Here is a 23,874-nt window from a genome sequence, read left to right on the forward strand (position 1 = left end):
CAGATGAACATACAACAGAATATCATGCCACAAGGTTTAACTCTTTATTTTTATACTCTTTCCCTCTATTTTCTTTTCTATATTACTCTTTTCTCTTTGTCTCTTTATTCTGCTATGATTACTCTGTTCTCTGTGTCTCTCTATTCTGCTCTGATTTCTCTGTTTAATGTATGTATTTAAAGCTTATGTAAATTTCGGTATGAATAGTTAGCCTATCCCAAGTATAGGTTCATTAAGTCTATACTGAAACAATTTAACTTTTCATATAATACCTAACCTTAGGCACAACTCAAAAACTAACTATGTTGCCATAATTCGTTCGCTAATCTCTGTTTATTTTCGTCATTAAAACCTTACAGACTTTCTCTTCGATTTTCATTTTTTCTTTAAATTTTTATTTTTCCTTTATCTTTGCCTCACTAATATGTTATTACCACTCCCTAAGTATTTTATGAAGGTAATTATGAGATTATGAGCTTGAAGTTGTCTTTCTAAAGCTTTTACGAAAAACTGTCCTTTCCGTATTATTTTATTATTTTTATTAAAATATTATTTTTAATTAAATAATATTATTTATTATTTTATTATTAAATTTTCAAAAATTACTTTACCTTTAATATTCCTACTTTAACCACCCTAACTTTTAGAAATTACAAAATAACCCCATAAAGACCAAAATAATTACTTCCTTGCCCTTTTATGGATAAAGAATGTGTTTTTCATTGTTCTTCACCACACTCAAAGTGTTCTTCATAATTTTTTCATATTCTTTTTCTGTTTTTACCCGTTTTTCAATCTTTTCAGCAATTGATTTTTACCATAATTCAAAATAAAATTGCAGCCACCAAAACCCCTTATTTCCTACTAGATTTCAACACAAATTCAACTCCAATTTAAGTCCTAGGGTTTTAAATTCCAGCAGCCACAAGAACATGCATTCACAGCTTGAATATCATCAAATTTCATCAATTTTTCACCAAAATTTCAACAAGAATCGCTCATATAAACAATCAATTTCAAGCATAACCAAACCATATCATAATCACACAACTCAAACACAATTAATCACGATTAATTTTACCAAACCCTACCTTGATTTGCTGCTCCAAATCCGGTTACTCTTTGAAGTATTCTTAAAGCACTTTTTCCTCCTAAAACACATCAAGAACAACTTTGAATCTATAAAACCTCAACTGACCAAACCTTAATCAACATGTTAGGAAGGGATTTGTCACTTTAGATGTGCTGGGAATTGAAGATTCTTGGTCACAAGTTAAGCTAAGCAAGAGATCTAAGGAAGAACATCAAGAAAATACATGTTCATGCATGTTTCCTTGAAAACCAAATTCAAAGGGGAAAGGAACATCCATCTCACCTTATTTCCAGCCTTGATAAGTTACATGGTTATGTAGAGGAAGAAGAGAGGATCATTTTGGTGTAATCAGAGTTTTGATTTGAGTTTTAGTTCAGAAGAAATCAAGCTTTGAAGATTTAAGTGTCATGAAAGTTTCTCTCTTTTCTCTCTTGTAATTTTCGGCCAAAATGAAGATATGAGACAGCCTTGGAGGTCTTGGGGGTGTAAGGTGAGTTTTGATTGGTTGGCTTGGAGGTGGATTAAAATAATATTAAAATATCTCAGGGGTACAACTACTAAAACTAGATGTATCGGAACACATGTAAAAACATCTCTAAAAATTATTTTTTTGAGCTACTAGCATAAATGACAATAGTAACATTTTTCATATGAGAATAGAACATGAATGATGAGGAATTAGCATTGCTAAAGTCATCAGAGAGTACTAGTGTTAGGTTGCACCAGTAAACTGTTAACCCGGTTCAACCGATTTTCTGTTTTTAGCTAAAATAGACCAGGTAATATTATAATATTATTCAATCAGCTTCTAATACTAATATAATGATAATATTATACTATTATCTTTCTTCTCTCATGAATCGAGTCCAGTTCGTCAAACAGAGACTATTTACGAAAACTAGAATCAAAACTCCTAACCGATACTGTTCAAAAACTAGGTTCTTTGTGATTGCGTTATTGAGCTTGCCTCAGAAAAGGTTCTAGCTTAAGGATGACATAATGACAATGAGGATTGAGATGCTTGATGATATAGCAGAGGAGTTCCCATTACTGATCTTCCGGAGAAATCCTTGCCTACAAAAAAGATCTCGCTTACTGATGAACGGATATTTTATATGCTTTTTGGGGGTATGTTCATATAGTTTTTAGTAGGATCTAGCTACTTTTTAGTATATTTTTATTAGTTTTTTATGAAAAAATCACATTTTTGGACTTTACTATGAGTTTGTGTATTTTTCTGTGATTTCAGGTATTTTCTGGCTGAAATTGAGGGACCTGAGCAAAAATATGATTCAGAGGCTGAAAAAGGACTGCAGATGCTATTGGATTCTGACCTCTCTCCACTCGAAATGGATTTTTTGGAGCTACAGAAGCTCAATTAATGCGCTCTCAATTGCGTTTGAAAGTATACATCCAGAGCTTTCCAGCAATATATAATAGTCCATACTTTGCCCAAGCTTTGACGACACAAATTGGCGTTTAACGCCAAGTCTTTACCCTATTCTAGCGTTAAACGCCAGAAACAGTTTGCAAACCAGAGTTAAACGCCAGAAATAGGCTACAACCTGGCGTTTAACTCCAAAAAAAGTCTCTACACATGGAAGCTTCAATGCTCAGCCCAAGCGCACACTAAGTAGGCCCTGGAAGTAGATTTCTGGACTATCTATCTTAGTCTACTTAATTTCTATAAACCTAGGTCACTAGCTTAGTATAAAAACTACTTTTAGAGATTTATTTTGCATCTCATGACATTTTCACATTTTACATTGTATCTCTACAGCATGAGTCTCTAAACTCCATGATTGGGGGTTAGGAGCTCTGCTGTATCTCGATGAATTAATGCAATTACTTCTATTTTCTATTCAACACGCTTGTTTCTGTTCTAAGATATTCACTCATACCTAACTGTGAAGAATGTGATGATCTGTGACACTCATCATCATTCTCAACCTATGAACGCGTGCCTGACAACCACTTACGTTCTATCTTTAATAGCTTGAGTGTATATATCTCTTGGGCTCCTGGTTCAGGAGTTTGATTTTGCCTCTCCTGACAACAGAGCGTTCAAATCCCTTAATCCAGAGTCTTCGTGATAAAAGATAGAATTAATTGGCAGTATCTCTAAGATCCGGAATGTCTAAACCTTGTCTGTGGTATTCTGAGTAGGATCCGGGAAGGGATGACTGTGACGAGCTTCAAACTCACAAGTATTAGGCGTAGTGATAGACGCAAAAGGATTAATGGATCTTATTCCAACACAAGTGAGAACCGACAGATGATTAGCCATGTACATGGACCCCTTTCACTGAGAGGACGGATGGTAGCCATTGACAACGGTGATCCACCAACATACAGCTTACCATGGAAGGAGCCTTGCATGTGTGAAGAAGAAGATGGGAGGAAAGCAGAGATCCAGAAGACGAAGCATCTCCAAAACCTCAATCTGTTCTCAATTACTGCATAACAAGTATTTATTTGATGCTCTTTTAATTTTTACTATTGAAATTAAGAATTATCAGTGATATCCTGACTAAGAATTACAAGATAACCATAGCTTGCTTCAAGCCGGCAATCTCCGTGGGATCGACCCTTACTCACGTAAGGTATTACGTGGACGACCCAGTGCACTTGCTGGTTAGTGGTACAAGTTGTGAAAAGTGTGATTTAATATTCGTGCACCAAGTTTTTGGCACCGTTGCTGGGGATTGTTCGAGTTTGGACAACTAACGGTTTATTTTGTTGCTTAGATTAGGAAAAATTTTCCTTTTGGTCTAGAGTCTTCTATTATTGTTTTTGGTTAAAATTTTTTTTAATCCTTATTTTCTCTTTTTAAATTTTTCAAAAATTTTTATAAACTAATAATTGAGTTTTTCTGTTTGAGTTTAGTTTCATATTTTAAGTTTGGTGTCAATTGCATGATTTTATTTTTCTTTCATTTTTTTTTGAATTATTAGTGCTCAGAATATAAAAATTTTTAAGTTTGGTGCCCTTTGTGTTTCTATTTTCTTAAAAATTTTTCAAAAGTTGTTCTTAGCGTTCATCGTGATATTCAAGGTTTTCCTATTGTTTCCTTTGTTTTGATCTAAAAATTTAAGTTTGGTGTCATTTTTTACGGTTTTTCTCTTTCTTCATTAAATTCAAAAATATCTTTTCTCTTTATTTTAATTAATTTTCAAATTTTCCTTTAAAAATTCATATTTTTATTTTAAAACTTTCTATTCTATCTTATCTTAGTTTTGAAATTTCAAAATTCAAAATCTTTTTAAAAATTCATATCTAAAGTTTTTCAAATCTTCTTAATTAAGCAATTATTTTCGTTTTCAAATTTATTTTTCTCTTGGTTTTCGAAATTAACATTTTAATTTCTAATTATTTTATTTTATCTTATTATTTTTATTTATTCTTAATAATTCGGTTTGTTTCTACTTAAATAAAATAAAACAAAAATATATTTTGTTTGCAATTCATATCAATTCCATTTTATCCATCATGGACCTAAATGGAAATGAACAGTCCAGAAGGACTCTAGGGTCATATGCTAACCCCATTACTGCTGCATATAGGAGTAGCATCTGTATACCTCCCATCAAAGCAAGCAGTTTTGAGCTAAATCCTCAGCTCATTGTCATGGTGCAGCAAAATTGCCAGTATTCCGGTCTTCCACAGGAAGAACCTACTGAGTTTCTGGTGCAGTTCTTGCAAATTGCTAACACAGTGCGTGACAAAGAGGTAGATTAGGATGTATACAGGCTGTTACTATTTCCGTTTGCTGTAAAAGATCAAGCTAAGAGGTGGTTAAATAACCAACCCACAGCAAGCATAAGAACATAGAAACAGTTATCAGACAAATTCCTGAATCAATATTTCCCTCCAAAAAGGATGACACAGCTAAGGCTGGACATCTAAGGCTTTAAACAAGAGGATGATGAATCCTTTATAACGCCCGGGAAAGGTACAGAGGGATGCTAAGGAAATGCCCCTCTGAAATGTCTTCAGAGTGGGTGCAATTAGACATCTTCTTCTATGGGTTTACAGAAAAAGCTCAGATATCTCTAGACCATTCAGCTGGTGGATCTATACACATGAGAAAGACTATTGAAGGGGCTCAAGAGCTTATCGATATTGTTGCTAGAAATCAGCATCTGTACATAAGTAATGAGTCCTCCATGAAAGAAGAAGCTAAGGCAGTGTCAACTGACTTTAGTCCTCAGGAACAAGTTATTGAACTCAATCAGCAAATATCTTCTATAACAAGGCAATTAGCAAAATTTAAGGAGATGCTACAAGAAACTAAAAATGCTAACAAGGATATGGAATCACAATTGAATCAGACAAAACAATAGTTATCAAAATAGATAACCGAGGAGTGCCAAGCAGTTCAATTAAAAAGTAGAAAAACATTAAATACTTCAACTCAAAGCAGCAGAAAGCCCAGAAAAGAACAGCTGACAGAGGATGAGCAATCTGCTACCCAAAATCCCTCTGAGGACAGTAAGAGCCTAGAGAGGAATAAGTCTGGCGTTCAACCGCCAGAAAAAGATGTAAAGCTGGCATTAAACACCCAATCCATGTCCAGTTCTGGCGTTCAAACACCAGTAAGGGATCAGACACCTGCAAGTGTGATGAGCGGATAATTTATACGCTTTTTGGCATTGTTTTTAGTATGTTTTTAGTAGGATCTAGTTACTTTTAGGGATGTTTTCATTAGTTTTTATGTTAAATTCACATTTCTGGACTTTACTATGAGTTTGTGTGTTTTTCTGTGATTTCAGGTATTTTCTGGCTGAATTTGAGGGACTTGAGCAGAAATCAGATTCAGAGGTTGAAGAAGGACTGCTGATGCTGTTGGATTCTGACCTCCCTGCACTCATAGTGGATTTTCGGGAGCTACGGAACTCAAAATGGCGCGCTTCCAATTGCGTTAGAAAGTAGACATCCAGGGCTTTCCAGCAATATATAATAGTCCATACTTTGGCCAAGAATAGACGACGCAAACAGGCGTTCAACGCCAGCTTTCTGCCCAAACCTGGCGTCCAGCGCCAGAAAAGGAGCCAAAACCAGAGTTGAACGCCCAAACTGACACAAAAGCTGGCGTTCAACTCCAAGAAGGACCTCTACACGTGCAACACTCAAGCTCAGCCCAAGCACACACCAAGTGGGCCCCAGAAGTGGATTTATGCATCAATTACTTACTTCTGTAAACCCTAGTAGCTAGTTTATTATAAATAGGACCTTTTACTATTGTATTAGACATGTTTGATCAGTTGTATGCTATCTTAGATCACGTTTGAGGGCTGGCCTCTCGGCCATGCCTGGACTTTCACTTATGTAATTTTAACGGTAGAGTTTCTACACTCCATAGATTAAGGTGTGGAGCTCTGCTGTTCCTCAAAGATTAATGCAAAGTACTACTGTTTTCTATTCAATTCATCTTGTTTCGCTTCTAAGATATTCATTCGTACTTCAATCTGAATGTGATGAACGTGACAATCATCATCATTCCCTATGAACTCGTGCCTGACAACCACTTTCGTTCTACCTTCGACTGAATGAAGTATCTCTTAGATCTCTTAATCAGAATCTTCGTGGTGTAAGCTAGAATGATGGCGGCATTCAAGAGAATCTGGAAAGTCTAAACCTTGTTTGTGGTATTCCGAGTAGGATTCAATGATTGAATGACTATGACGAGCTCCAAACTCGCGATTGCTGGGCGTTAGTGACAGACGCAAAAGGATAGTAAATCCTATTCCAGCATGATCGAGAACCGACAGATGAATAGCCGTGCCGTGACAGGGTGCGTTGACCATTTTCACTGAGAGGATAAGATGAAGCCATTGACAAGGGTGATGCCTCCAGACGATTAGCCGTGCCGTGACAGGGCATTTGGATCATTTTCCCGAGAGAAGACCGAAAGTAGCCATTGACAATGGTGATGTATCACATAAAGCCAGCCATGGAAAGGAGTAAGATTGATTGGATGAAGATAGTAGGAAAGCAGAGGTTCAGAGGAACGAAAAGCATCTCCATTCGCTTATCTGAAATTCCTGCCAATGATTTACATAAGTACCTCTATCCCTATTCTATTATTTATTTTCGAAAACCCATTAGTATTTTATATCCACCTGACAGAGATTTGCAAGGTGACCATAGCTTGCTTCATACCAACAATCTCCGTGGGATTCGACCCTTACTCACGTAAGGTATTACTTGGACAACCCAGTGCACTTGCTGGTTAGTTATGCGAAGTTGTGAAGATATGTTTAGACCATGGTTCTGTGCATCCGTTTTTGGTGCCATTGCCAGGGAATCAATTTCGAACAACAATTCACAACCTGAGTAGCAATTTCGCATACCAAGTTTTTGGCGCCGTTGCCAGGGATCGTTCGAGTTTGGACAACTGACGGTTCATCTTGTTGCTCAGATTGGGTAACTTTCTTTTTGTTTTGTTTTCAAAAAATTTTTCAAAAATCTTTCAAAAAAATTTTTTCTTTTGTTTTCAGAAAAAAAAAATTTAATAATAAAAATAATGTTTTCAAAAATAAACTATTCTATGGCTTCAAAATTTTTAAGAATGAATTCTAGTGTTTCATGAAGCATGTGAAGCCTGGCTGGCTGTAAAGCCATGTCTAAATTCTTTTGGACTGAGGCTTCCAAACCATCAGCATAGAGGCAAGTTACATATTTGATAAGTAATGAGCAGTATATTCTGATATCTTGCTGAAGCTTGGCTGGCCATTGGCCATGTCTAGTGTTTTGGACCGGAGCTTTCATTGAAAGCTTGGCTGGCTAGTGAGCCACGTCTTATTCCTGGACTGAAGCTTTAGATTAATATGGCAAGATTCCTGGAATTCATATTAAAAATTTTGGAATCCTTATTTTTCTTTTTCAATTAATTTTTCGAAAAATCCAAAAAAAAAATTAGAAAATCATAAAAATCAAAAATATTTTTCTGTTTCTTGTTTGAGTCATGTGTCATGTTATAAGTTTGGTGTCAATTGCATATGCATCTTGCATTTTTTCGAAAATTCATGCATTCATAGTGTTCTTCATGATCTTCAAGTTGTTCTTGGTAAGTCTTCTTGTTTGATCTTGATGATTTTTTGTTTTGTGTTGTATGGTGTTTTTCATATGCATTCTTGAATTCTTAGTGTCTAAGCATTAAAGAATTCTAAGTTTGGTGTCTTGCATGTTTTCTTTGCATTAAAAATTTTTCAAAAATGTGTTCTTGATGTTCATCATGATCTTCATAGTGTTCTTGGTGTTCATCTTGACATTCATTGCATTCTTGCATGCATCACATGTTTTGATCTAAAATTCTCACGCATTGCATAATTTTCATGTTTTTCATTAAAAATTTAAAAAAATCAAAAAAATATCTTTCCATTTTTCTCTCATCAAATTCGAAAATTTGGATTGACTTTTTTAAAAATTTTGAAAATCAAGTTGTTTCTTATGAGTCAAATCAACTTTTCAATTTGAAAATCTCATCTTTTTCAAAATCTTTTTCAAAAACCAAATCTTTTTCAAAATTCTTAGTTATTTTCGAAAATTTCAAAAATTTTTCAAAAATCTTTTTCTTATTTTTATCACAAATTTTCGAAAATAACATAAACAATTAATATTTTGATTCAAAAATTTCAAGTTTGTTACTTGCTTGTTAAGAAAGATTCAAACTTTAAGTTCTAGAATCATATCTTGTGATTTCTTGTGAATCAAGTCATTAATTTTGATTTCAAACAATTCAAATCTTTTTCAAAAACTAATTTCTATCATATCTTTTCAAAAATATCTTCTTATCTTATCTTTTTCAAAATATGATTTCAAAATATCTTTTCTAACTTCCTAACTTCTCACCTTTTCAAAATTTGTTTAAACTAACTAACTAACTTTTTGTTTGTTTCTTATCTTTTTCAAAACTACCTAACTAACTCTCTCTCTCTAATTTTCGAAAATATCTCCCCCCTTTTTTTTCAAAATTTCTTTTTAATTAACTAAGTATTTCAATTTTAAAAAAAAAACTTAATTTTCGAAAAAAAAAAAGCTACTAACCTTTTTCAAAAACTATTTTTCAAAAATCACTAACGCTTTTTCAAAATTTATTTTCGAAAATTCCTTCTCTCTCATCTCCTTCTATTTATTTATTCATTCACTAACATCTCATCTCACATCTCTGCCCTCCTCACAGTTGTGTTTCTTTCTTTACATCACATTCTTTGTCTTCTTCTTTTCTTCTACTAACAATAAGGAACCTCTTTACTGTGACATAGAGGATTCCACTTCTTTTCTTCTTCTGTCCTCTTTCTTATGAGCAGGGACAGAGAAAAAGGCATTCTTGTTGAAGTTGATCCAAAACCTGAAAGAACTCTGAAGAGAAAATTAAGAGAAGCTAAATTACAACAATCCAGAGACAACTTGATTGAAAATTTCAAACAAGTAAAGGAGATGGCAGCCGAACCCAACAACAATGCAAGGAGAATGCTTGGTAACTTTACTGCACCAAATTCCAATTTACATAGAAGAAGCATCTCCATTCCTGCCATTGGAGCAAACAACTTTGAGCTGAAACCTCAATTAGTTTCTCTGATGCAGCAGAACTGCAAGTTTCATGGACTTCCATCTGAAGATCCTTTTCAGTTCTTAACTGAATTCTTGCAGATATGTGATACTGTTAAGACTAATGGAGTAGATCCTGAAGTCTACAGGCTCATGCTTTTCCCTTTTGCTGCAAGAGACAGAGCTAGAGTATGGTTGGACTCTCAACCTAAGGATAGCCTGAACTCTTGGGATAAGCTGGTCAAGGCTTTCCTAGCCAAGTTCTTTCCTCCTCAAAAGCTGAGCAAGCTTAGAGTGGATGTTCAAACCTTTAGACAGAAAGAAGGTGAATCCCTCTATGAAGCTTGGAAGAGATACAAAGGACTGACCAAAAAGTGTCCTTCTGACATGCTTTCAGAATGGACCATCCTGGATATATTCTATGATGGTCTGTCTGAGTTATCTAAGATGTCATTGGATACCTCTGCAGGTGGATCCATTCACCTAAAGAAAACGCCTGCAGAAGCTCAAGAACTCATTGACATGGTTGCAAATAACCAGTTCATGTACACTTCTGAAAGGAATCTTGTGAATAATGGGACGCCTATGAAGAAGGGAGTTCTTGAGGTTGATACTCTGAATGCCATATTGGCTCAGAACAAAATATTGACTCAGCAAGTCAATATGATTTCTCAGAGTCTGAATGGAATGCAAGCTGCATCCAACAGTACTTAAGAGGCATCTTCTGAAGAAGAAGCTAATGATCCTGAGAACCCAGCAATAGCAGAGGTGAATTACTTAGGTGAACCTTATGGAAACACCTATAACTCATCATCGAGAAATCATCCAAATTTCTCATGGAAGGATCAAAAGCCTCAACAAGGCTTTAATAATGGTGGAAGAAACAGGTTTAACAATAATAAACCTTTTCCATCATCCACTCAACAACAGACAGAGAACTCTGAACGAAATACTTCTAATTTAGCAAACTTAGTCTCTGATCTATCTAAGGCCACTGTAAGTTTCATGAATGAAACAAGGTCTTCAATTAGAAATCTGGAAGCACAAGTGGGCCAGCTGAGTAAAAGGATCACTGAAATCCCTCCTAGTACTCTCCCAAGCAATACAGAAGAGAATCCAAAAGGAGAGTGCAAGGCCATTGACATAAGCAAAATGGCCGAACCCAATGAGGGAGAGGAGGACGTGAATCCCAAGGAGGAAGACCTCCTGGGATGTACAATGACCAATAAGGAGCTTCCCTCTGAGGAACCAAAGGAATATGAGACTCATCTAGAGACCATAGAGATTCCATTGAACCTCCTTATGCCCTTCATGAGCTCTGATGAGTATTCCTCTTCTGAAGAGAATGAGGATGTTACTGAAGAGCAAACTGCCAAGTTTCTTGGTGCAATCATGAAGCTAAATGCCAAATTATTTGGCATTGATACTTGGGAAGTTGAACCTCCCTTGTTCATCAATGAACTAAGTGATCTGGATCAACTGACATTGCCTCAGAAGAGACAGGATCCTGGGAAGTTCATAATACCTTGTACCATAGGCACCATGATCTTTAAGGCTCTGTGTGACCTTGGTTCAGGAATAAACCTCATGCCCCTCTCTGTAATAGAGAAACTGGGAATCTATGGGGTGCAAGCTACTAAAATCTCATTAGAGATGGCAGACAATTCAAGAAAACAGGCATATGGACAAGTAGAGGACGTGTTAGTAAAGGTTGAAGGCCTTTACATCCCTGCTGATTTCATAGTCCTGGATACTGGAAAGGAAGAGGATGAATCCATCATCTTAGGAAGACCTTTCCTGGCCACAACAAGAGCTATGATTGATGTTGACAGAGGTGAACTAGTCCTTCAATAGAATGAGGACCCCCTTGTGTTTAAAACTCAAGGATCTCCCTCTGCAACCATGGAGAGGAAGCATGAAAAGCTTCTCTCAAAGCAGAGTCAACCCAAGCCCCCACAGTCAAACTCTAAGTTTGGTGTTGGGAGGCCACAACCAAACTCTAAGTTTGGTGTTGAACTCCCATATCCAAACTCTAAGTTTGGTGTTGGAGAGTTTCAACAATGCTCTGAACATCTACGAGGCTCCATGAGAGCCCACTGGGAAGCTATTGACATTAAAGAAGTGCTTGTTGGGAGGCAACCCAATTTTTATTTATCTAACTATATTTTTCTTAGTTATATGTCTTTATAGGTTCATGATCATGAGGAGTGACAAAATAAATATAAAAATTGAAAACGGAATCAAAAATAGCAGAAGAAAAATCACACCCTGGAGGAGCATCTGCCTGGCATTCAACGCCAGAACAGAGCATGGTTCTGGCGCTGAACGCCCAAAATGGGCAGCATTCTGGCGCTGAACGCCCAGAACAAGCATGGTTCTGGCATTCAACGCCAGAAATGGCAACAAATGGGCGTTGAACGCCCAAAATGGGCACCAACCTGGCGCTGAACACCCAGAGTTGTGTGCAAAGGCATTTTACATGCCTAATGGCTGCAGGGATGTAAATCCTTGACACCTCAGGATCTGTGGACCCCACAGGATCATCTCAGGATCTGTGGACCCCACAGGATCCCCACCTACCTCCACTCACTTCTTCTCACCACTCTCTTTCACACAACCCCATAAACACTCTTCCCCAAAAACCCGTCACCAAACACCTCAATCTCTCTTCCCCATCACCTCTTCACCACTCACATCCATCCACTCTTCCCCATAAACCTACCTCATAAACTCCACCTACCTTCAAAATTCAAAACCAATTTCCCACCCAAACCCACCCATATGGCCGAAACACTTCCCACTCTCCCTCTCCTCCATTTCTTCTTCTTCTTCATCTATTCTCTCTTTTATTGCTCGAGGGTGAGCAACATTCTAAGTTTGATGTGGTAAAAGCATAAGCTTTTTGTTTTTCTATTACCATTGATGGCACCTAAGACCGGAGAATCCTCTAGAAAGGGGAAAGGGAAGACAAAAGCTTCCACATCCGAGTCATGGGAGATGGAAAGGTTCATCTCCAAAGCCCATCAAGACCACTTCTATGATGTTATGGCCAAGAAGAAGGTGATCCCTGAGGTCCCTTTCAAACTCAAAAGAAATGAGTATCCGGAGATCCGACATGAAATTCAAAGAAGAGGTTGGGAAGTTCTAACAAATCCCATCCAACAAGTCGGCATCCTAATGGTTCAAGAGTTCTGTGCTAATGCATGGATCACCAAGAACCATGATCAAAGTAAGAACCCGGATCCAAAGAACTATGTTACAATGGTTCGGGGGAAATACTTGGATTTTAGTCCGGAAAATGTGAGGTTGGCGTTCAACTTGCCAAACATGGAAGATAACGCACGCCCCTACACAAGGAGAGTCAACTTTGATCGAAGGTTGGACCAAGTCCTTATGGACATATGTGTAGAAGGAGCTCAATGGAAGATTGAATCCAAAGGCAAGCCGGTTCAACTAAGAAGATTGGACCTCAAGCCTGTAGCTAGAGGATGGTTGGAGTTCATTCAATGCTCAATCATTCCCACTAGCAACCGGTCTGAAGTCACTATAGACCGGGCCATCATGATCCATAGCATCATGATTGGAGAAGAGGTGGAAGTTCATGAGATTATACCTCAAGAACTCTACAAGGTGGCTGACAAGTCCTCCACTATGGCAAGGTTAGCCTTTCCTCACCTCATTTGCCACCTATGCAATTCGGCTGGGATTGACATAGAGGGAGATATCCTCATCAAAGAGGACAAGCCCATCACTAAGAAAAAGATGGAGCAAGCAAGAGAGCCCATTCATGGAGCTCAAGAGGCGTATGAAGCTCATCACCATGAGATCCCAGAGATGCCTCAAATGCACTTTCCTCCAAAAAACTATTGGGAGCAAAACAACACCTCCCTAGGAGAATTGAGTTCCAATATGGGACAACTAAGGGTGGAACATCAAGAGCACTCCATCATGCTTCATGAAATAAGAGAAGATCAAAAAGCAATGAGGGAGGAGCAACAAAGACAAGGAAGAGACATAGAAGAGCTCAAGGACATCATTGGTTCCTCAAGAAGGAAACGCCACCATCACTAAGGTGGATTCATTCCTTGTTCTTATTTCTTCTGTTTTTCGTTTTCTATGTTATGTGCTTATCTATGTTTGTGTCTTCATTACATGATCATTAGTAGTAGTAACTATGTCTTAAAGTTATGAATGTCCTATGAATCCATCACCTCTCTTAAATGAAAAATGTTTTAATTCAAAAGAACAAGAAGTACATGAGTTTCGAATTTATCCTTGAACTTAATTTAATTATATTGATGTGGTGACAATGCTTCTTATTTTCTGAATGTATGCTTGAACAGTGCATATGTCTTTTGAAGTTGTTGTTTAAGAATGTTAAATATGTTGGCTCTTGAAAGAATGATGACTAGGAGACATGTTATTTGATAATCTGAAAAATCATAAAAATGATTCTTGAAGCAAGAAAAAGCAGCAAAGAACAAAGCTTGCAGAAAAAAAAAGGCGAAATATATATATATATATATATATAGAAAGAAAAAGCAAGCAGAAAAAGCCAAAAGCTCTTAAAACCAAGAGGCAAGAGCAAAAAGCCAATAACCCTTAAAACCAAAAGGCAAGGGTAAATAAAAAGGATCCCAAGGCTTTGAGCATCAGTGGATAGGAGGGCCAAAAGGAATAAAATCCTGGCCTAAGCGGCTGAACCAAGCTGTCCCTAACCATGTGCTTGTGGCGTGTAGGTGTCAAGTGAAAACTTGAGACTGAGCGGTTAAAGTCAAGGTCCAAAGAAAAAAAAGAGTGTGCTTAAGAACCCTGAACACCTCTAATTGGGGACTTTAGCAAAGCTGAGTCATAATCTGAAAAGGTTCACCCAATTATGTGTCTGTGGCATTTATGTATCCGGTGGTAATACTGGAAAACAAAGTGCTTAGGGCCACGGCCAAGACTCATAAAGAAGCTGTGTTCAAGAATCATCATACTGAACTAGGAGAATCAATAACACCATCTGAACTCTGAGTTCCTATAGATGCCAATCATTCTGAACCTCAATGGATAAAGTGAGATGCCAAAACTATTCAAGAGGCAAAAAGCTATAAGTCCCGCTCATTTAATTGGAGCTATGTTTCATTGATAGTTTGGAATTTATAGTATATTCTCTTCTTTTTATCCTATTTGATTTTCAGTTGCTTTGGGACAAGCAACAATTTAAGTTTGGTGTTGTGATGAGCGGATAATTTATACGCTTTTTGGCATTGTTTTTAGTATGTTTTTAGTAGGATCTAGTTACTTTTAGGGATGTTTTCATTAGTTTTTATGTTAAATTCACATTTCTGGACTTTACTATGAGTTTGTGTGTTTTTCTGTGATTTCAGGTATTTTCTGGCTGAATTTGAGGGACTTGAGCAGAAATCAGATTCAGAGGTTGAAGAAGGACTGCTGATGCTGTTGGATTCTAACCTCCCTGCACTCAAAGTGGATTTTCTGGAGCTACATAACTCGAAACGGCGCGCTTTCAATTGTGTTGGAAAGTAGACATCCAGGGCTTTCCAGCAATATATAATAGTCCATATTTTGGCCAAGAATAGACGACGCAAAGTGGCGTTCAATGCCAGCTTTCTGCCCAAACCTAGCGTCCAGCGCCAGAAAAGGAGCCAAAACCAGAGTTGAACGCCCAAACTGGCACAAAAGCTGGCGTTCAACTCCAAGAAGGACCTCTACACGTGCAACACTCAAGCTCAGCCCAAGCACACACCAAGTGGGCCCCGGAAGTGGATTTATGCATCAATTACTTACTTCTGTAAACCCTAGTAGCTAGTTTATTATAAATAGGACCTTTTACTATTGTATTAGACATCTTTGATCAGTTGTATGCTATCTTAGATCACGTTTGAGGGCTGGCCTCTCGGCCATGCCTGGACTTTCACTTATGTAATTTTAACGGTAGAGTTTCTACACTCCATAGATTAAGGTGTGGAGCTCTGCTGTTCCTCAAAGATTAATGCAAAGTACTACTGTTTTCTATTCAATTCATCTTGTTTCGCTTCTAAGATATTCATTCGTACTTCAATCTGAATGTGATGAACGTGACAATCATCATCATTCCCTATGAACACGTGCCTGACAACCACTTCCGTTCTACCTTCGACTGAATGAAGTATCTCTTAGATCTCTTAATCAGAATCTTCGTGGTGTAAGCTAGAATGATGGCGGCATTCAAGAGAATCCGGAAAGTCTAAACCTTGTCTGTGGTATTCCGAGTAGGATTCAATGATTGAATGACTGTGACGAGCTCCAAACTCGCGATTGCTGGGCGTTAGTGACAGACGCAAAAGGATAGTAAATCCTATTCCAGCATGATCGAGAACCGACAGATGAATAGCCGTGCCGTGACAGGGTGCGTTGACCATTTTCACTGAGAGGATAAGATGAAGCCATTGACAAGGGTGATGCCTCCAGATGATTAGCCGTGCCGTGACAGGGCATTTGGATCATTTTCCCGAGAGAAGACCGAAAGTAGCCATTGACAATGGTGATGTATCACATAAAGCCAGCCATCGAATGGAGTAAGATTGATTGGATGAAGATAGCAGGAAAGCAGAGGTTCAGAGGAACGAAAAGCATCTCCATTCGCTCATCTGAAATTGCTGCCAATGATTTAGATAAGTACCTCTATCCCTATTCTATTATTTATTTTCGAAAACCCATTACTATTTTATATCCACCTGACTGAGATTTGCAAGGTGACCATAGCTTGCTTCATACCAATAATCTCCGTGGGATTCGACCCTTACTCACGTAAGGTATTACTTGGACGACCCAGTGCACTTGCTGGTTAGTTATGCGAAGTTGTGAAGATATGTTTAGACCATGGTTCTGTGCATCCGTTTTTGGTGCCATTGCCAGGGAATCAATTTCGAACAACAATTCACAACCTGAGTAGCAATTTCGCATACCAAAGTGCTGATAATAACTCCCTCAAGAAGGCTTCTCAACCTACCTCTGTAGGAAATGAACCTGCAGAAACTAAGGTTGAAGAATATAAAGCCAAAATGCCTTATCCTCAGAAACTCTGCCAAGCGGAACAGGATAAACAATTTGCCCGCTTTGTAGACTATCTCAGGACTCTTGAAATAAAGATTCCGTTTGCAGAGACACTTGAGAAAATTCCTTCTTATGCTAAGTTCATGAAAGAGATCTTAAGTCATAAGAAGGATTGGAGAGAAACAGAAAAAGTTTTTCTCACTGAAGAATGCAGTACAGTCATTCTAACAAGCTTACCAGAAAAGCTTAAGGATCCCGGAAGCTTTATGATACCATGCACATTAGAGGGTACTTGTACCAAGACAGCTCTATGTGACCTTTGGGCAAGTATCAATCTAATCCCTGCATCCACTATCAGAAAGCTTGGCTTGACCGAAGAGGTCAAACCAACCTGGATATGTCTTTAACTTGCTGATGGCTCCATTAACTATCCATCAGGCATAATTGAGGACATGATTGTCAAGGTTGGGCCATTTGCCTTTTCCATTGACTTTGTAGTGCTGGAAATGGAGGAGCACAAGAGTGCAACTCTCATTCTAGGAAGACCTTTACTTGTAACTGGACGAACCCTCATTGATGTCCAAAAAGGGGAAGTGACCTTAAGAGTCAATGAGGATGAGTTCAAGCTGAATGCTTTTGAGGCAATGAAGCATCCAGACACATCAAAAGACCGCATGAGTTTTGATGTTATTGACTCCCTGATAGAGGAGATCAACATGGTTGAGAGTCTCAAATTAGAGCTAGAAGACATCTTTAAAGATGTGCAACCTGATCTGGAGGAATTAGAGGAAATAATAGAGCCTTTGAAAATTTCTCAGGAAGAGGAGAAACCTCCTACACCGAGCTCAAACCACTACCACCATCCCTGAAATATACATTTCTGGGAGAAGGTGACACTTTTTCGGTGATCATAAGCTCTGCTTTAAATCCAAAGGAAGAGAAAGCACTACTTCAAGTGCTAAGGACACACAAGACAGCTCTTGGGTGGTCCACAAGTGAACTTAAGGGCATCAGCCCAGCAAGATGCATGCACAAGAACCTATTGGAGGACGATGCTAAGCCAGTGGTTCAACCACAAAGGCGGCTAAATCTAGCCATGAAAGAGGTGGTGGAAAAAGAGGTCACCAAGTTACCGGAGGCTGGGATTATTTATCCTATTTCTGATAGCCCCTGGGTGAGCCCTGTCCAAGTTGTCCCCAAGAAGGGAGGCATGACAGTGGTTCATAATGAAAAGAATGAATTGGTTCCTACAAGAACAGTTACAGGGTGGCGTATGTGTATTGATTACAGAGGGCTAAATACAGCCACCAGGAAGGATCACTTTCCTTTACCGTTCATAGACCAGATGCTAGAGAGACTAGCAGGTCATGAATATTACTACTTTTTGGATGGCTATTCAGGTTACAACCAAATTGTAATTGATCCTCAGGACCAAGAGAAAACAGCAATCACATGGCCCTCTAGAGTGTTTGCCTACAGAAGGATGCCTTTTGGTCTGTGCAATGCACCTACAACCTTTCAGAGGTACATGCTCTCTATCTTCTTTGATATGGTAGAGAAATTTCTGGAAGTCTTCATGGATGACTTTTCAGTATTTGGAGACTCATTCTGCTCCTACCTTGACCATTTAGCATTTGTTCTGAAAAGATGCCAAGAGACCAACCTAGTCTTAAACTGGGAAAAATGTCACTTTATGGTGACTGAAGGAATTGTCCTTGGGCATAAAATTTCAAACAAGGGAATAGAGGTGGATCAAGCTAAAGTGGAAGTAATTGAAAAATTACCACCACCTGCCAATGTTAAGGCAATCAGAAGCTTTCTGGGGCATGCAGGATTCTGTAGGAGGTTTATAAAGGATTTTTCAAAAATTGCAAAACCTCTGAGCAATCTGCTAGCTACTGACATGCCATTTGTGTTTGACACAGAGTGTCTGCAAGCGTTTGAAACTCTGAAAGCTAAGCTGGTCACAGCACCAGTTATTTCTGCACTAGACTGGACATTACCATTCGAGCTAATGTGTGATGCCAGTGACCATGCCATTGGTGCAGTACTGGGACAGAGGCATAACAAACTTCTACATGTCATTTATTATGCTAGCCGTGTTTTAAATGATGCACAGAAAAATTACACAACCACAAAAAAAGAGCTGCTTGCAGTGGTTTATGCCATTGACAAATTTAGATCATACTTAGTAGGATCAAAAGTGATTGTGTACACTGACCATGCTGCTCTTAAATATCTACTTACAAAGCAGCATTCAAAACCCAGGCTCATAAGATGGGTGTTGCTTCTGCAAGAGTTTGATATAGAAATAAGAGACAGAAAAGGGACAAAGAACTAAGTGGCTGATCATCTGTCCCGGATAGAACCAGTAGAAGGGGCGTCCTCCCCCTCTATTGAGATCTCTGAAACCTTTCCGGATGAGCAATTGTTTGCCATTTAGGAAACAACATGGTTTGTAGACAATGCAAACTATAAAGCTGTAAGATTCATACCCAAAGAGTACAGCAGGCAGCAAATAAAAAAATTAATTACTGATGCAAAGTACTACATGTGGGATGAACCATATCTCTTTAAGAGATGTGCAGACGGAATAATCCGTAGGTGTGTGCCCAAGGAAGAGGCACAGAAGATCTTATGGCATTGCCATGGATTACAATATGGAGGCCATTTCGGAGGTGAGCGAACAGCCACCAAGGTTCTCCAATGTGGCTTCTACTGGCCTACTCTCTATAGAGACTCCTGAGAGTTCGTACGTAACTGTGACAGATGCCAGAGAGCTGGTAATTTGCCTCATGGTTACACCATGCCTCAACAAGGGATCTTAGAGATTGAGTTGTTTGATGTATGGGGTATTGACTTCATGGGGCCTTTCCCACCATCATACTCAAACACGTATATTATGGTGGCAGTAGACTATGTATCTAAATGGGTAGAGGCAATTGCAACACCCACTAACGATACTAAGACATTGCTGAAGTTCCTCTAAAATATATATCTTCAGCAGGTTTGGTGTCCCTAGAGTATTAATCAGTGATGGGGGCACTCACTTCTGCAATAAACAGCTTTACTCTGCTATGGTCTGATATGGAATTAGCCACAAAGTAGCAACCCCATATCATCCACAGACAAATGAGCGAGCTGAAGTCTCTAATAGAGAACTAAAAAGAATCCTGGAACGGACTGTAATTACCCGTAGAAGGGATTGGGCAAGAAGTCTGGATGATGCTCTGTGGGCATACCGAATAGCATTCAAGACTCCCATAGGGACCTCTCTATACCATCTTGTGTATGGGAAAGTGTGCCATTTGCTAGTGGAATTGGAACACAAGGCCTACTGGTTAACCAGATTCCTAAATCTTGATGCCAAGTTAGCAGGAGAGAAAAGATTGCTCCAGTTGAATGAGCTAGAGGAATTCAGACTCAATGCTTTTGAAAATGCAAAAATTTACAAGGAGAAAGCAAAAAGGTGGCATGACAAGAAACTGTCACCCAGAGTCTTTGAGCTAGGACAGAAAGTTCTGCTGTTTAACTCTAGGCTCAGATTGTTCCCCGGGAAACTAAAATCTCGTTGGAAGGGACCATATGTGATTACGAGTGTGTCACCGTATGGGTATGTAGAGCTTCAAGATATTGACTCTAATAAGAAGTTCATTGTTAATGGACAGAGAATCAAGCATTATCTTGAAGGCAATATTGAGCAAGAATGCTCAAAGCTGAGGCTAGATTAAAAGCTCAGCAAGGTCCAGCTAAAGACAATAAAGAAGCACTTGCTGGGAAGCAACCCAGCCATTAGCAAAGATTGTTTGTTATTTAAATAATAATTATACGAGTTTAATATAAATAATCTTCAAGGTAAAGTATCAATTGCATAAGTTCACAGAGCTACAGAAGGATTCAGAGCACAAAACAGGGAAAAGGAGCTCACTGGCAAGAAAATACCAGTAAGAGGTATATTTGGGCGTTAAATGCCCAAAAGAAGCTTGACGAACTGATTTCCTATCGGTAAAGAAATTCACAAATATAATCGCGTTGTATGTATAGCTTCTAGACTGATAGAAAATCCTTTCGTACAAAGTTTTGGTTGTCACAAGTAACAAACCCAATAAAATTTATAAACCGAGCGTCTTCTCAAGAAATTTCAGGGAAGTATGAATTATTATTGGTTATGAAAAACAGTGTTTTTGGGTTTCAAAAGGTTTGAACAAGGGAAATAAATTGTAGGAACTAATAAATTAATAACAAATAAAACTCTTGGCAAGGTACAAAAATTTGGAAGTCCTATCCTAGTTATCCTTATCGATGGTGATGAGAATTGAGTTTTAATCCCACTTACTTAACCTTTACTAAAGCAAAGGATAGTCAAGTGGACTAATTAGTTTGATCTTCAAGTCCTAGCCAATTGTTAAGAGAGGACTATAGCCAATTAGTTTGATCTTCAAGTCCTAGCCAATTGCTAGAATTTTTGAATTTTGAAATTTGAAATTTGAATTTTAAATATTGAAATTTGAAATTTGATTTTCTAATAAGATAAGGCTTTGAAAAAGATATGATTTTTGAAAAATATTTGAATTTTGAAATTTAAAACTAAGATAAGATAAGATAAAAATTTTAAAATAGAAATCTGAATTTTTTTTATGCAAATTTCAAAAATTCAATTAAAATAAAGAGGAAAGATATTTTTGAATTAAATGAGGAATGAGAAAAACAATAAAATGACACCAAACTTAAAATTTTTAGATCAAAACGAAGAGAACAACTAAGAACAACTTGAAGGTCAAGATGAACACGAAGAACAAATTTTGAAAAAACTTTAATAACTAAATAAAAACCAATAACCTCTTAATTTATGAAAAAGCAAAAATAAAAACAAAAATAAAAACAAATAAACAAGCAAAAAGCAAATATTTACAATACCAATAATAAGGCACACGTTTGCAATTCCCCCGTAACGGCGCCATTTTGACGAACTGATTTCCTATCGGTAAAGAAATTCACAAATATAATCGCGTTGTAAGTATAGCTTCTAGACCGACAGAAAATCCTTTGGTACAAAAGTTTTGGTTCTCACAAGTAACAAACCCAATAAAATTTATAAACCGAAGTATTCAAACCTCGGGTCGTCTTCTCAAGGAATTGCAGGGAAGTATGAATTATTATTGGCTATGAAAAACAGTGTTTTTGGGTTTCAAAAGGTTTGAACAAGGGAAATAAATTGCAGGAATTAATAAATTAATAACTAATAAAACTCTTGGCAAGGTACGAAAATTTGGAAGTCCTATCCTAGTTATCCTTATCGATGGTGATGAGAATTGAGTTTTAATCCTACTTAGTTAACCTTTACTAAAGCAAAGGAAAGTCAAGTGGACTAATTTGTTTGATCTTCAAGTCCTAGCCAATTCTTAAGAGAGGACTATAGTTATCGGAATTCAATTCAATTAGCAAAAATAACAATTATCAATCACGATGAGTTTGATAACTCAAGAGTCTCCAATTAATCAATTTAAGCCAAGAATATAAAAAGCTAAATAAGAATCATAAATCTGAAATACCTCAATTTATATTAAATAAAGAAAATCCTAACATGAATGGTTCGTAAGCCGATTTGGCAACATAAGTAATTAACAAATAAAAGCATTAAAGTATTTGAAAGTAGAAGAGAAATATAAAGTAAAAGGAATATTGAACCTGTGACTGAAGATGAATTAAACTAAACTAATAGAAATCCTAAAATCCTAAATCCTAAGAGAGAGGAGAGAACCTCTCTCTCTAAAAACTATATCTAAATTATGAAAAGTGAATAATGGAAGACATGTTAATGAATGGATGCATTCGCCCACTTTATATCCTCTAATATGTATTTTCTGGGTCGAAAACTGGGTCAGAAACAGCCCAGAAATCACCCCCAGTGATTTCTGTTACGTTCAGGTCGCGGCAAAGTGAAACGGAGGCGTCGTCCACGCGTTTGTGTGGATTGCATTTTTGCCAGGTCACGCGTCCGCGTGATCCACGCGTTTGTGTCACCCGGCGTCAGAGCAGCTATGAGAAATTATATATCGTTGTGAAGCCCCGGACGTTAGCTTTCCAACGCAACTGAAACCATCTCATTTGGACCTCTGTAGCTCAAGTTATGACTGTTTGAATGCGAAGAGGTTAGGCTGGACAGCTTAGCAATTTCTTCAACTTCTTATATTCCTTCCGCTTTTGCATGCTTTGTTTCCATCCTCTAAGCCATTCCTGCTCTGTAAAGCCTGAAAGTACTCAACACACAGATCACGGCATCGAATGGTAATAAAGGATAATTAAATTTAATATTTCTAAAGCATAGAAAACATGTTTTCACATATATCATATCATAAGGAAGGAATTGTAAGACCATGCAAATTCATATGAATAAGTGGGCGAAGAATTGATAAAATCACTCAATTGAGCACAAGATAAATCACAAAATAGTGGTTTATCAACCTCCCCACACTTAAACATTAGCATGTCCTCATGCTAAGCTCAAGAGAAGCTATAAAGGAGTGAAGAAGAATGGTAACATGTATGAAATGCAATCCTATCTATATGAATACAACTAAATGTGAAATGCTTCTACCCACTTAGTTGAAAATAAATAAGTTCCCCAGGACAAACATAAATCAAATTCCTCTAATTCAAACCATATAGTAAAAACAAGTAAACTTGTAAGAACATAGCTCATGAAAGCAGGGAATATAGAATCAAGCATTGAACCCTTACTGGTAGTGTATATCACTCTAACTCTCAAGTGTCTAGGGTCAATCACTCTACTCTTCCCTAGTCATGCTTTCTCAACCTTGTTCTTCATCTAACTAATCAACAAATATTTAGTATACCAATGCAAACATTATGAGGTCTTTTCAGGGTTGTAATGGGGCTGAGGTAAAGGTAAGGATATATATATATATATATATATATATATATATATAAGGCTAAGTGAGCTAACAAAGTGAATCCTTGATTAGTCTAAGATCTCACCTAACATATACATACTTTATATAATTTAAAATGATTTACCTAGCTACCCAAATTTTTCCCACTTTTGTATTACATGCTCATGTATCAAACTTATTTTTGAATTTTGTCCCATGTATATTGATTCTTTTTATTTTGCATTTGGGGTAATATTATTTTTCTTCTCTTTTTTTTTTGTATCCCCTTATTTA

At 37.5% G+C, this 23,874-nt stretch overlaps 1 non-coding gene across 1 annotated transcript; it reads right to left on the reverse strand.

The window, feature by feature from the left end:
• Window positions 1-9,931: 9,931 nt before the first annotated feature.
• On the reverse strand, window positions 9,932-10,039 carry LOC148544930 (small nucleolar RNA R71). The gene has a single exon (XR_015900250.1). It is a non-coding gene; the product is annotated as a small nucleolar RNA R71 (small nucleolar RNA).
• Between the last annotated feature and the right edge of the window lie 13,835 nt (window positions 10,040-23,874).

The sequence above is a fragment of the Arachis ipaensis genome, chromosome B9 (assembly GCF_059453495.1).
Source record: "Arachis ipaensis isolate K30076 ecotype BB chromosome B9, ASM5945349v1, whole genome shotgun sequence".
NCBI classification, from domain to species: Eukaryota; Viridiplantae; Streptophyta; class Magnoliopsida; order Fabales; family Fabaceae; genus Arachis; species Arachis ipaensis.